Source organism: Ruditapes philippinarum, unplaced genomic scaffold, assembly GCF_026571515.1.
Source record: "Ruditapes philippinarum isolate M1 unplaced genomic scaffold, ASM2657151v2 ctg1772_1_1_1_1, whole genome shotgun sequence".
Lineage (NCBI taxonomy): Eukaryota > Metazoa > Mollusca > Bivalvia > Venerida > Veneridae > Ruditapes > Ruditapes philippinarum.
In genome coordinates this window covers 3,518-19,945 of record NW_026857150.1, presented here as the reverse complement: position 1 = coordinate 19,945, position 16,428 = coordinate 3,518, and the positions used below count along the sequence as shown (strand labels likewise).

General features: G+C 30.3%; 1 non-coding gene across 1 annotated transcript; it reads left to right on the top strand.

Annotated features, from left to right (window-relative positions):
- Positions 1-8,672: 8,672 nt before the first annotated feature.
- On the top strand, positions 8,673-8,764 carry Trnak-uuu (transfer RNA lysine (anticodon UUU)). The gene is given in 2 exon segments: positions 8,673-8,709; positions 8,729-8,764. It is a non-coding gene; the product is annotated as a tRNA-Lys (tRNA).
- The last annotated feature ends 7,664 nt before the right edge of the window (positions 8,765-16,428 follow it).

Genomic DNA, 16,428 nt, shown 5'->3' with positions numbered 1-16,428 from the left:
ATCTCACTTTGTTAGTGCTGGTAAATGGTTTCTCGTACTATTATACACGTCCGTTACTTGATTACTAACTATGGGTTTAAGGGAATACATTTGATTTTTCTCGGTGTGTTATTCGCGACAACTAACTTAAGCGGTCGTAGAATAAATATAGATATATATGCTTGTGCTCACAAATAAATGCTATTCACCACTTATTCATAGAATAGATGTCCAGAAAAAATAATGCCTTCCTGTCTTGTAGACCAAGAATAAATCATTCCTTCATGGCTTGTTATGCTATTAGACAATATACGTTGCATCTTTTAGCTATGTGCCCAAAAATATGCCACTTATGGGGCTATTAGATTTTTGCGTGTTAATAATAAATAGCACATTAATTATTGGGCTTTGGGGCTCGACACTCTCTTAAAATATGGCCCTTATCCGAGCTTACTGCTAGTTCAAAAAACAATTAATTCGCGCACTTGGTAATGATACTCTATTGTTACCCCTCATAGAAATGGCCTATACATGTGACCCTTCTACAATCTTTACTAGCTGCTCATAACTTGCTTAATATCAATGCTAGGAAAAAAAATTAGATTTCTCACAATTTTATGGCATTGTGGTCCAGATTAATAGTAAATGACACTAGTTGTCTCAACATTGTACTTAGAACTTATCTAAGAGATGAATCTCTAAGAGAACGATGTATCTCAACCTCAGTATACACACTTCTACATGGAAGCGGAATAGTCTGCGTATAGGAGTCGCACAACAAGATGTTATACTTTTATTTCTTAGTGTTATTATGTGTAGAACCCCCATCTTGAAGTGTTCTGGCTAAAAATGAGTCTGATTCGTAAGAATATGAATTGGATAGAATCAATTCTTAATTTGGTGAATACGCAGGAGTTAATTTTATTTTCTAAAGAAAACAGTTATATTGGTTCAGTGAGTAGCCATGATATAAAATGCAAAGTTGATGATTAATATCAAATGTTTGGATTAATTTTACTGACCTTACTCTTATAATGTAGGCAGTGACTTGCAGAGATACAGATTGTTATCTATAATTACTATCTACAGATGTCCAAACACCTTCAAAGACGTAAGTAGACATAAGGGCTTGACTTTCCTTGACATGATTGTGTGACGTTTCTTAGGATTAAATTTAGTTTAAAGCTATTACAAATTAATGTTTCACTTATTAATATTTTATTGAGTTGTCCCAGTTAATAATACTGTATTCTATATACTAAAAATCTAATTATTTGATTCACCTATAGTTACAGACTAACACATGTATTATTGACAGATAAGATAAAGTACAGTCCAGATTTTTTGCACGCTAAAAATTAAAAAGCACGCGGATGGAAATAACAAAATTCTCTTAAGTAAAAACATATTGAAAACGATGAGAGTATTTCAGAGCATTCGAAACAAAATTTAAAAGTGAAATTGATATGTATCGAGATAATAAAAGTGCAACGTCTCTAATGCTCCCTAGCACGGTCTAAACAGCTAAATAATCACTAATCAAGAAAACACCAGAAAATACAACACTGAAATGGAAATACGGGAATTTTATTATGCAGTGCTCTATGTGAACATTTCCTACACTGTATCAATCTTGATTTGCCCCCTCTATGGCCACCGAGAATATTCCAGCCCCTTGGACGCTTGTATACCTGTACATTATTACATTTCGTCACACTTTTATCAGTCCCCCACCATGAGAAGCTATTCTCTCGCATTCACTGATATAAACACATCCTGTAAGAAATACTATGGAGAGAGTTCCTCAACTGCCGCAAAATCGAGTCTAATGATTCAGCAATATTCGTAAGAATATACACTCCGAACTCTTCCTGCGATACATAAATATTCTTTTGTTATTACATAACAAATTCCCCCATTATTATAATCGTGCGCTGCTGAATCAATGGCAAATTCCAATCTTGCTACCGCCTATAGATTGTCTTTAATTAAGACATTGATAATAATCTGCCACGTTGCCCTTGTCTTGTAGAGTATGAATTAATATTCATTTAATAATAGACAACGTTTATGTAATTTAGATAACTGATAATCGAGTTATTGACTATAAAGCAAAACATACCAAAAATCCCAAATCATGATAACGTAAGATTTTGATGTAAATAGGCGGCTGCGATTCTATGATTCAAATTCTATAAACGTCATCGTATCGTTTGTCTCATAACACGTACTAAAGAAGTGATTCTGTCTTTTCTGAAGTTTGAACGTGTGATATTCCGAGCAATTAAAATGATGAAGGTACTCTAATTAAGGTGGATGATATCTTACCGACAGTAAACATAGTCTCAAAGCAATGACTTACTTTTCATGGTTAATATATGAAAAGAATGTACATTAGATCCTGAAATAAATAAGTGGAAAAGGGTAAAGGTTTTTATTATCTGCTGCATATACGTATTTAACAGATTGATATACATTCCAGGAGTTTTCGAAAAAGAAATAGTTCAGAATTACCATTTATATAATATAAATGACATTGATATCTGAGACTTATCATTAGCGAGCTTTTACTAAAAATGCCAATTGTCTTCTTCACCTATAAGAAATAACATGAACAATTATTCCCTAATAACATGGATAAGTATGATGTTTCCACTCTTTCTGCTATTTCTGTATCAATGTGCAGATGATTTAATGTGTTTATCACAAAACATTCCCGTATCAGATCTTATACTGTCAAGAAGCATGGCACAACTCATGTACCAAAATGAATAATTGTTTTTCGCATTCCTCTTCACAGATGTTTTTGTTTATTTATGATATCCAATATCTCTTTCAGACACTGTAATGCTGACTTCATAACAGAGCAAATGGACAAAACGACCATTAAAAGTTTCACACGGCTTAATGTCGGTTTAAAAATCGAAAACATTTTGTTGGCATTAAAGTATTCGTTTCTTGATATTATAAATCAAGCAACCCTTTTACACTTAGTTTAGTTCTTTGCACATATTTTAATATTGCCCAATAAAGCAATCCATTTATATTGACAGAAGCCTGAAACTATTTTTTTCCCAAAACAATAGTCAAATATTTTCGTTATTTACCCTGTGGGTATATTTAGTATGCAACCACGGCGTAAGTAATTGAAATATATTTATACAAAAATAATCTCTTACTTACACAGTTTCTTGTGTTTTCGAGCCACTTTTCTTACACAATACAATATTAATATTTTCCCGACAACACGCAATTTAATCGTTATGTTAGCGAGTGATTGTGTAGACGTTTGTTGGTGCAATCAATACAATAGAGTATAATCAGTTCTGATATATATAAATAAGTTTCAAACATGACTTATATACATCATTATTATGTTTGCTCCAGTCATGTTTTGTTCATGTAAAGTGGTCTTGCGCTGAATTCGGAGGACACGATTGCGTATTGTACTAATAGATTATCCTTTAGAATTGTTTAATGTGTATGAAATGTTTCAAGGTCCACCTCGGACCGTAGAGAAGTTGATACTGTGAGAAACACTGGTTTTGTCAAATTTCGGTCGGAAAGTAGCGAATATATCGCACTCTAGACATTAAATATATAAAAATGAGAAATTATGTATTGAGTAAAATTAAAGATTGTATGCCATTACACTCATAAGTTTGAACCTTTTGTTATTGTTGTTATTATTATTATCATTATTATTATTATTTATTATTATTATTATTATTATTATTATTATTATTAAAATATACAAAACAACAATAATAAAATTGATCATTTTTCATTATTTCAATATTGAAAGCATTTATTTTGTTATACATTTTGTATTAGTAACAATAATATTAAAGGTACATTAATTCATAAAGAGGTGCAACTCTCCAGGAACGATGGGTAGGAAACCCGACTATATGACTGAAATACTATTGGGAAAAGGCGTGAAATGAAACAAACAAACAAACAAACAAACAAAAATTCATAAAGAATTGGAATAATAATAAAAGTAGTTGTAACAATGTTTGAAATGATACTAATAGTAATAGTAAAAAATCAATGTTTAACCCGAAATATTATTTCAACCTCTAATTATTAACCAAATAGATAATTTCTCTTTCTTTTTAGTCTTCAGTTTTGAAATGATATCACCGTCTGAATAATAACTTATTGTGCCATATTTTTAATAAACGATAATATGTTTTGCATAAATTGTCAGAGAAGAATTTATCACGTGCTCCATATTTCGAACAATCGGTTGTTAGACATGTAAACATAAACCATTATTAACAGTCAATTGTAATTTCTCAAGGGAAATTATAAAACAGTGTGTTTCGTTATTTACTGATAAATATATTAAATGATGACTTCAAAAGAGATAAAATCTCAATACAAAAATAAAACGATAAGAGTCGTTAATTGGAATGGAATTTGAAAGGCAAATTAATATAAATGAATGCAAGAATATTTGGAAATAAATTACGATTATGAACAATGAATGATGCCATAATAGCTAATCACTTACTAAACCAATAAAATATTATGTACTTGATTGGGAAATGAATCGGCAGTAAGTCACTCGGTTTCAGATGGTACAAGCGATTTAAATACATGTACGATAAATACAAGAACACAGAAAGAAATGGGCGTGGGAGAAAGCGGCAAATTTTCAGGACGTTAGTAACGTCAATTGCAAAAAATATGATTAACAAGATCAACAAGGAAAGGCGGCGTTCAATGAACGCAGCCCCCACCCGACCAAGTAACAAGAGCCAGTGTCAAGGAGCCCAGGTTGACCCCAAACAAAAACAGGAAAGGGCACAAGGCAGAGTACGGGCAGGCAAACCACTACCTAAGAATAAATAATTAGAAACGGATAAGGAACTAAAAGAAAACAAATAAATGATTGAACACTAGGCCCATGAAGTCAACAGGCACAGGGGAGGGGGACACGAGACCCGGGGAGGGGGGGGGAATAAATAGAAAAAAATAAAACTAGGGGCAAAGGGGAAGATACTTACCGTAGCAAAACCGACGTTAGTAACATCAAAAGCAAAATAATGTTTTATTTCTGCACCGGTTCAACACATTCCATTCTGACCAACCAATTGAATAAAAAGATATTTTACTTAATTCATCAGAATATATCGGTATTTTCAATTGATAAATTTAATTGATACTATAAATTATCAATTAAATTCACTAGATAATATTGTCCGTTAAGTGTCGAAATTTCTAAATTATTCAAATAAAGAGCGGATTGTGGCTTGCTCTTGTATTGGACCTTTGTGCGGAGAAGGGAGCGAATAGATGACTGCTTTCAATTCGCTTCATCATTACAAACAGAAAACTAGTTATGGTTACATGATCCGGAGACATTGAAAACTCAAAAAAGCGCTTTCAAAAACAACGATGCTGGTGACATTTTCTCTTTTATATTGCGACGTCATTAACGTTATTTTGTTGTATTAAGAGCATACCCATTGTTATTTGTTATTTTCACAGATTTGTTATCGATTTCGTCTTTATAAATTAAGGATATGTTCCAATTTTGGCCATTTGTAAAATCGAGTATTCAATTAAAAAAGTATGGACAATAGAACCGCAGTCCACGATCCTTTGTATATTTTTTCTAAGCAATAATTATATATTTTAAAAAATGCTTCTACAAGGAGAGTACGTTCTTCCTAGTATATTGTTTAATTTTTCAATCTAACAAAATATATTAAAAAAGAATGAAATTGGATTTATGTGGGCAAAAGCATATGTCAAGTACTGTGCAATAATTTTTGATTATTCTTGAAGGCCCTAAGGCTTAGTTTTAAGTGGTTTCTTGGGCATATTCTTTCTAGAATACTAGCATGTACAGAATATACAGTGCATTAAAGGAAAACAATGATTTTGAGAAATTTGATATTGCATAAAGTTTTCAGACAATACACTAAATTGTTTATTTCACATTTGAGCAAGTCAAACGTGTGTTTTTAACTTCGACTTATGTGTTTAAACATTTTTTTTTGTATTTAAAAGACGAGATCTTCATTAATTTGTATCTAAAAGTATATTAGTTCATGCTAATTATAAAACGTGAGACAAAATAAGCAATTCATGCAAATCAATATAAAAACAAGAATACATGCAAATCATTAGGTCTCTTGTGTTTGTTTCATGCTGTAGAACACGGCTTATTTGCAGTAGAGAACCGCTTATAGTTTGTAAATGTTCATCGCTATTGATATACCATATAGTTTCCTTTTTTATATACAGGTGATTAATTCAGATACCTGATATGTTTACTTTTTGTGAAATATTCTTTATTTACCAGCGAAGTTGGAATTAATATTTTGAACACGCGTACAATAATGACAATTAATTGGAAGAGCAATGTCTTTAGAAATCGATACCTTTCTTTAGTTGATATCTATTTTTGAACCTAATCTCGAATTGTCCCCAGGGATTTGTTTATGTACGTATATAAGCTGTGACTTCTATCGATTCTAATGAGTAAAACATTTTATTTCATTGATATTTAACAGATTGAAGGAAATATTATGGAGGAATATTAACTGCCCATAAAATGACTGGAATTAGCATAAACGAAGAAAATGATAACACTCTATATTTCTCCTGCGAATATCGTCCTGCTTATTTTACATTCAAAATCCCCAACTGATTGTTCTTGTCTATAAAAGTCATGGAAACAAGCTTATTAAAAAGTTAATTGTGTGTGAAATATAATTTAAGATTAATTTAATGCTAGAAAATGTACATACTTCAATAGTATAAATTATTTTGTTGATATTACAGTACTTTACTAGCTAGCTTTATCCGTCTTAATTTGTTTGGCTTTTAAGCTCGAATCAATCTAATCTTAGTCGGTGTCATATAAGGCTTGCCATCAAGTTTGATAATATTCAGATCTCCGTCAGTTTTGCAACACAACTGGTTCGAACGTGTCAAACCGTCTTGACTAAGTTGTTTACTTGCATTCGGCGTCATGACTGCAACTATGAATGTTATGCAATGATATCATGTGATGACAAGTTAACAAAGTTTGCGTTGAAGGCAATTAAAGCAACTATGAATTCTGTTAACATGTTTTTGATTTAGAAATATGCAGCATTATGTAGGAAATAAATAATTTAGCAATATTTAAATATCATATTAATTTAACTGCTTATAATTAATGTTGAGCCTTATCTACAAACATTCTGGACAGTCCCCGTACAACTTAAATGTTATTGCATATATACATAGGTGCAGAAGTGAACGGTTTTGTACATTCTCATCTGTGTTTGAAAAGGGAAAAAATAATAATGACAGAATCCTCGAGGGACTAAAGAAATGCTATGATTTACTCTTTCATAATCAATTGTTACAATTTATGTGTAGTTAATGACACTCAAGGGTGTTCGTGATAAATGCATTTATCAGAGATTTCGAAAATGTGTTCTGTTTAACATCAGGCAATAATTGGTACATTTTATAATATTTTGTTAAACAAAAGAAAGTCTGGGCTTACATTCTTGCAGCAATATCAGTCTATGAGAATAATAGAGTGAATTTTTGTAGAAATAATATTATGATTTCAAAGCGACTTTTTATCGTATTTAGTTGGCACATAGACAGTATAGCTTTAAATGCATTCTTGCTTCAGAATAATAGAGTGAAATTTTGTAAAAATGTTATTATGATTTCAAAGCTACCTATTTATTCGTATTTCGTTTGCACAAAGATAATGTAATTTTAAAGGATTATTGCTGCGGGATCATTCTATCAGAATAATGGAGTAGAATCTTTGAACATATAATTATGATTTCAAAACGACTTATTTGTTCGTTTTTATTTTGCAAATAGACAAAGTAGTTTTAGATGAGCTCAGTCTGCTATATCGTTCTGTCAGAAAATGCCTGAAATGTGCAAATTGAGCGAAACGTTTTATTAGTCTTTTTATGTTTTAATTTTGAACATTGACAACTTAGCTTTAACATAATGTTTCATCCTTATTGAACTGATTTATTTGAAAAATGTTTATCTGAAGTATCACATTGACATACGTTTAGCTGTAAACGAAGAAACGATGGCGTCTTTTTCAAAAAGTTACTTCATTGAATATTTTAGCAAACTAATTTGGCAACACATTTGGTGATACTGTTGTAAAGTATCTTATAATTGATGAAATGAATAATATTGTCGTACAATGTTAAATGCATTTTAATATCACAAAGTCAGCAGCATTTTCTGATCATGTAAACACATCATAGTCACTTTACAAATTTTATATTTTCTCCGAGTTTATAACGAATAAGTGACAATGGAAATTCGAGCAATATACATGCACTGAATAATATCATTCAGGAAGAGAATTCATTTTCTTAAATGTCACTTTTGTAATGATTTGTGCAAATAATTTCTAATTCAAATAGTTAAAAGTGTATGTTATACTGTCACACTTTTTACTACTAGTATTTGCATAGCAAAGTTAAAAAATTAAATTTTTTAAATATTATGTTGTACATATATCAGATAAAACTTCATATTCGTTAAAAGTTAAATAACAGTTATAATTATAAACGAATGTTAACATTTAACTTGCCTTGACAGTAACTTGATAGTATCACAAAGTACACACGTGGTTATCAGATTAACTTTTTGATATATATTAATGATAAATTATAGGGATGTGTGTGGTATTAAGCGCCCGGCTAGCTCAGTCGGTAGATCATCAGACTTTTAAGGCTGAAGAACCTCTGATATCTGAGGGTCGTGGGTTCGAGTCCCCCGTTGGGCGTGTACATTTTAATGTTTTATTTTCTCTGGCTTGTTATAATATTTATATTTTATTGCCTATAATTCACTATTGAAAAATATCTTAAACATCATAACAATATGTTTCGTGTATAACAGAAACACTTTTTGATACAATTTTGAAATTTATTAATTTCTTTTTTATTGTTTATGTTCTTAAAATTACTAATGAATTTATTTACTGCATATGAAAAATACACACTGAATACTGTTAATGTTTCAAAAGTATCTCAACACTCAACACGATATTGGTAATTGAGGTAAATGTTTATTTTATTTATTTACGAGTACTATTTCCATTCAGGTTTGTTTCATTAGTTTTATTTTCCTTTAGACAAATGTTTCCACTTTATTTATGACAACCAATGTTAATTGCTTAAAGGAATATATTAGATTAACTTTTCTGTATCTTTTACCACCTGTTGTGACTGTTCCAGCTCTTAAGGAGTAAATTCAGAAACATTGATACAAGCAAATAAGATTGAAAAAGAAATGATTTATTGAAGCCTATATATATTGACTCCTATTGGTGTCGGTCATAAGCATATATTTTAAAGGGAAATTAAGATATACGGATGCAATAAGGGTTTTTACAAATTTGGAAAAAATACGATTTCTTAAAATGAGTAATCCCTATAGACTTGATATGTGACTATCGACATTTCAGCCTTGTAGAAATACAACTTGATAGTAATTGTTAGTTTTTATAATTAAGCAGTAATACAAAATTAAGCCATTACCGTAATTAATTGGTCCGCGTACATTTAGGTGGATATGTCGGCCATATTACCTGCAATAATATGTAATGAAACAACTTCCCATTTGCAAGTGTAAAGATAAATTGTAACTATTTCAAAAACGTGTTTTATTCTTCAAGAACATTCATATTTAATACGTTCGTGCTATTGTTGTATAGTTATGGTAATTCTTATATATCAACCCTAATATAATTGAGTATTTTAGACAAATTTGCTATCAAATGTTTCATTCACATGAACATTAATCATGGTTGTCATTTGACAGATGTCATTTATTTAATAAAAAAAAATTTAAACATTTTAGATAAGAGGGATTTATGAATAGCGTTGAAAGAACACCCATTGAAGAAAAAATAAACACTTATTTGATTTACATGTTCCTAAGGTATAGTATACAATGCGGAAATTCTCCAAAGGCACCATCTTGATTAGTGATACATTTTCAAAACTTATGAAATCGGTAACAATAAATAAAATATACTCATATAGTCTCATTATGAAGCAGTTAACAAATGTTACCATAATCATTCAGTATAGAAAGATAATCTACGTCTATTTAAAACTGTGTATCAGATGTAAATGATAAATTAGTCCCCAAGAGACAATATTTGTACAATGATTTTCTATTTGATTATTCATCTTCACATTGTTTGTGTTCTTTATATCTCCCCTGAGTATATTATTTAAAATATATTATCAGACAAATTGTTTATGGGTTCTGATAGGTTAAGGTTTGGTAAAAGCAACATTTCAGATATATGACTTTGTATAACTTGAATTTTGTTGATCTGATTTAATCAGATTCGTTTAAAGTGAGATGTTATTTATAGTTTTGTAAAACTGCGAATTTGTTGATGTTCCTGAATAACTCATACCTGATTGTATGACACATTCTAATAAGCAAATATATCGCACTCTAGTTATTAAATCTATAAAAGGAGAAATTATGTATTGAGTATAAGTATTGATTGTATACCATAACACTCATGGGATTGTTATTGTTATAATCATTTTAATCATCATTATTATTATTATTATTATTTATTATTATTTATTATTATTATTATTAAAATATACAAAACAACAATAATAAAATTGATCATTTTTCATGAATATTGAAAACATTTATTTTGTTATACATTTTGTATTGCATGTATTAGTAACAATAATATTAAAGGTACATTAATTCAGAAAGAATTGGAATAATAATAAAAGTAATTGTAACCGAGTTTGAAATGATACTAGTAGTAATTGTAAAAAATCAATGTTTAACCACAAATATCATTTCAACCTCTTATTATTAACCAAATAAATAATTTCTTTTTCTTTTAAGTCTTCAGGTTTGAAATGATAACACCATCTGAATAATAGCTTATTGTGCCATATCTTTCATAAACGATAATATGTTTTGCTAAAATTGTCAGAGCAGAATTTATTACGTACTCCATATTTCGAACAATCGGTTGTTAGACTTGTAAACATAAATCATTATTAACAGTCAATTGTAATTGCTCAAGGGAAATTATAAAACAGTGCGTTTCTTTATTTACTGATAAATATATTAAACGATGGCTTCAAAGAGATAAAATCTCAATACAAAAATAAAACGATAAGAGTCGTTAATTGGAACGAATTTAAAAGGCAAAAACAAATCACGATTTTGAACAATGAATGATGCCCTTATAGCTTATCACTTACTAAACCAGTAAAATATTATGTACTTGATAGGGTAATGGACCCTTCCGGTTTTTCGTAGCGGAACATTTAGCCACATCTTTTCCATTCATCGCTATGTCAAGTGCTCACAAACAGTATCACAAACATAGCCATGTGTTCTTTTGTGCAAACTAGATCAACCAGTGACTATATATTATCTCAGTGTAGCAAATGGATAACATGTTAGCCAATTTACACCAAACCCTAAATACTGGAAAGGTCCAAGCAAGTCACTCGGTTTCAGATGGCACAAGCGATTTAAAGACGATAAATACACGATCACAGACAGAAATGGGCGAGGGAGAAAGCGGCGAATTGTCAGGACGTTAGTAACGTCAATTGCAAGGGCGACGTTAATAACGTCAATTGCAAAGGTATGTATAATTTCCGTCGGTTCAACACATTCAATTCTGACCAATCAATAGAAATAAAAACATTTTTTTTAAATTCATCAGAATATATATATATATCGGTATTTTCAATGAATAAATGTCTTTGATACTTTCAATCATCAAATGAACTCACTAGATAATATTATCCATTAAGTGTCGAAATTTCTCAATTATCCAAATAAAAAGCGGATAATGGCTTGCTCTTGCATTGGACCTTTGTGTGGAGAAAGGAGCGAATAGATGACTGCTTTCAATTCGCTTCATCATTACAAACAGAAAACTAGATATGATTACATGATCCGGAGACATTGAAAACTCAAGAGAGAGCTTTCAAAAACAATGATGTTGGTGACATTTTTTTTTTCATTTATATTGCGACGCCATAAACGTTATTTCGTTGTATTATGAGCGTGCGCCGGTTTGCGTACCCATTGTTATTTGTTATTTTCGCAAATTTGTTATTGATTTCGTCTTTTTAAATTAAGGATATGTTCCAATTTTGTCTCTTGTAAAAACATGTACGCAAATATAAAGATATGGACAGTGGAGCCGCAGTCCACGCAATTTATTATTTCCAAGCAATAATTATATATTATAAAAATGTTTCTACTAGAAAGTAAGTTCTTCCTAATTAAACCAAGTTCCTAAATATAATTTTTATACAGATTTCAATTTAAAAATCTAGTAATTTTTTTTTAAGAAGAATGAAATTTGAATTATGTGGACAAAAGCATGCGTCAAGTACTGTGCAATAACCTTAGATTGCTATTGAAAGCCCGAAGGCTTAATACCAACTAGGTCCTTGGATATATTCTTTCTAGAATACTATAATGTACAGAATATACAGTGCAATAAAACAAACAAATGATTTTGAGATATTTGATATTGTCATAAAGTTTTCAGACAATATGCTCAATTGTTTATTACACATTTATTTTCTTCACATGGGTGTTAAACCTGTCAAGTCAAAGTAATGTATTTAACTATGACTTATGTGAAGATACATTTTTGTATTTAAAAGATTAGATCTTCATTAATTTTGTATCTAAGTGTTGATTTTATTTATGCTCATTACGAGACAAGGAACAGAAATAAGCGATTTATGTAAATCAATGTCAAAATATGAATAAAGAATGAGAAATCATAAGTGTTTACTTGATAATTATTGCTGGATTCGGAATATGTAACTAGAAAGGGAAACACTTTATGGATAATTTTTCATATTAATGAGGTCTTAAATAATGTTTAATATCCATAGATGTGTTGAAATGCATGGCATTGATTTGCCTCAAGATTGTATTTAGAATATATAACGAAAAAGCTGTTAAAGGGAAGATCCCTTGAAAGCAATACAAAGGAATTAAAGCAGAGAAAATTGCAGGTTCTATTTGATTTAATTTGTTGATAACAGATGCCAGACATGCACGTTTTAGCTGCTACTTTTCAAAAATATTTCATTGCCAATAACTTAAATATTGTCACTAAATAATTATGATGTGTGATGTTTTTTATTTTTTGCTAATATATGAAAAGTGTGGCTTTGAATGTTTCTATATAATTTTTAAAATACTATTTCCCTATTTGTCATTAACATTATTTTATGTATGATAACACATGTATATCTACCTTTAAAACGGTAAAAACAGCCTTAGGCTGACATCAACAAGAATGAAAGATATTTCTTAATCATCAAACGCAATTATGTCAACTACATCTATTTCCACAAAATATCAATCAATTAAATTTGTACTCGTAGTATACACGAATAATATAATTGCTTTTAAGTATTACACCTTCAAACTAATAACATACAATTTGGTACGAAATATGTAACGAGTTCACAGTATTTCAGTATAACAAACTCATGATCGGTATAATATATTACTTGCAATGAAATAAGCTTGCGCAACACTAAGTATTTCATGACTGGGGAGTTTTCATTAAACTTTATTTATGCAGTTATGCATTTATTCATTTGATTGCTTTAAAACTAAAGAAGGGATATTAGCTGGAAAGTCTATACTGGTAAGCGACTAATATCATCTTCTTTAACATAAATGATCTATTATTATATTCTGTTAGGTATGTAAACACGAAACAACATAAACGTTCTTTATTTCCCTGGTATACTTGTTTTTTCTCAATTGATAAAATTAGATTCACTTTGTAAGTGCGCCCCATTAAAGCAAAAAGGTACCAAGTGACATTTTCATGTTTTCGAGAAAATCGCGTTTAAAGATTTGAAGTTCCATATCAAATCAGGTTTTTACAACATGGCAAAGAAACTTCACATATATTTAGATAATATTTGAATGTACATGCTCAAAAAGTTTGAAAGCTTATATATTACTAATTAGTGATAATTAATCAATTAAAGGAAATGGTTCCTTTTTGCACTAATAAATATTTTGACCGACAAATGAAAAAGGTACCATACGAACGCTTGGCCCTTTTTGCATTGTATGATTTTTAACATTTGCTGTCGAAGATATCAAAAAAGGTACCATATGGCAGTTGGCACCTTTTTTGTCCAACAATATTAACAAAAAGCATCATTTGGTTACACTTTTATTCTACAATGATACAAATAGTAAAATGAAATTCTTGTGTTTTCAGTAAATGTCTGATACAACTATCACACTGCATGTTCTGTGATCAATCTCAATGCCTTTGTCAAAATCTCTTACATTGCTAGTCAAAATCAGAATCATTCTCATCCGATTCCATTGTGACATAATCCTTTTCTTTCCTTTATGTTGGTTAAGTGGCATTATAATTATGGAACTCTTTTTGGATAATTTTCTTTGCACACAAAGTAACCAAGTTATTTTTCTTTTGAATAGAAACTGGAGGTTTGGTATCATAACTTCATATATTGTTCACCATTTGTCCAATAATACTTTAGATTCTGTATTCTGAACTTCTTTTTCCATAATATCTTCAGCATTAAAGCTCTAATTTACAAATACTGACTTTGGGCTTTCCTTTGGTACCTGTATCCATTCCACTTGTAGCCAGTTTACTCTTTGTCCGTCAATGGATGTTTTGAGTCTCGGACACTGTTTTTTAATGAAGTACAATATTTGAAATCAAAAACATGGTTATATTTCATTGGCACAGCAATGTATGGCTGTGATTTTCAGGCCAGTGATATAAGAGAACACAACTAAATGATACATTATTATACAGGAATTATTTTCCTTGCCCCTTCAAGAGTCAAGTTGTCACTCCATCTGTGAGTGACCCGATACAAGAAATTTGTGATCAATCTTAAACTTGGAACTTGTGATAATATAAAAGAGGAGACGCAGCTATGAATCAATTTCTGTTTTGTCCCCCGTATGAATCTGAAAAATATATGACTTATTTGACATAACCACTTTGGCAAGTAGAAAAGGGTTTTTTATTAAACAGGAAGCTATTTCACATGCTTCTCTTTGCAGTTGGTTTTATCCCATACATTACTGCAACATTTTTGTCTCATAAGGAATATACTGTCAAGTTGTGTAGCAACAGAGTTTTCTTAAATAGTAAAGCTCACTCACTAATGAGCAAGGGGTTGTTACAACGGCTTTGAGATCAAAACATGCAACATAAACGCATGTGTCACCTTTTGCTCCAACTTTATTTTAAATCTTTTCTTCTTGTGAATTTTCTTTCTGTTTTTTTTATGTTCAATATATTGTTCCTTGATCGTGCCATCTAGTGTGCCTACTGCCTTCCTATATGTATGTTGCTTAACAGGTTTTATTTCCTTCTATTCACTTTCAATAGTTTACAGTTTCCACATCTTTTTAATGTTTAAGTCATAGTCATGAGATAGGTATTGTTTCTTTCAGTTTTTTTTCCTTGTATAATGAGATTTCATTTTAGGAAATTACTCTTTATGCTGTTTCACCAATTTAACTGTATCATAATCTAGTTTATTTGCAGATGTACACTTCCCTGTTATGCTTCTCCTTCCATATAACCCATGTATCTTGTTGGCAAGAGTACAGTCAATTACTTTTCTTTTTACGTCCACATTTTTGTGAAGAAGTCATTTATACACTATCATTATCTTCACACTGTTATCATTCCTCAATTTAAAACAGAAACAATACTCTGGGATTTATTGTTATATTTGATGTCCTTAGCAACAGATTGTGTTTTAATTAAAAAGCTAAAAGGCACCAAGCAAACAATTTAATATATACAATAATCTTAAGTGTCGTAAATTCTTTGTGTGCAGAAAGGGACCATGTGACACATGGTTCCTTTTTGCATTAAAATAAATGCTCAAAAAATATATAGTCATATAATGCAAAAAGGTACTATGTGACACTTGGTACCTTTTTTGCTCAAACTGATATGCATATGGTACCTTTTTGCATTACTAAATGGGAAAATATTGACATAGTACCTTTTTACATAACCTTATATGTCTGTAAATAAACATGATACTATAGAGATATTTCTACAGATTAAAGATAACATTAAAACATAATGAAAAATGTTAAAAAGTCATTTTTGGCCAACATGTCGCTTGGTACCTTTTTGCTTTAATGGGGCGAGTGGTTGTGTGTTTATTCACCCGTTATAAACAATTGTAAAGGCAAACATGAATTTGCTGTTATGAGTCCTTTTGAAAATTTACAAGTTTGAACGTTGCAATATTTAGGTTGCGAAAAAGTGCTTTTTGAAGGAAATATTGCATGTCAGTTGTATGGTATATGTAACAAATTTGCAGTAAACATATTAAGAAATTATAATGAAAAAAAAACTATTATTCTAACCAAGGA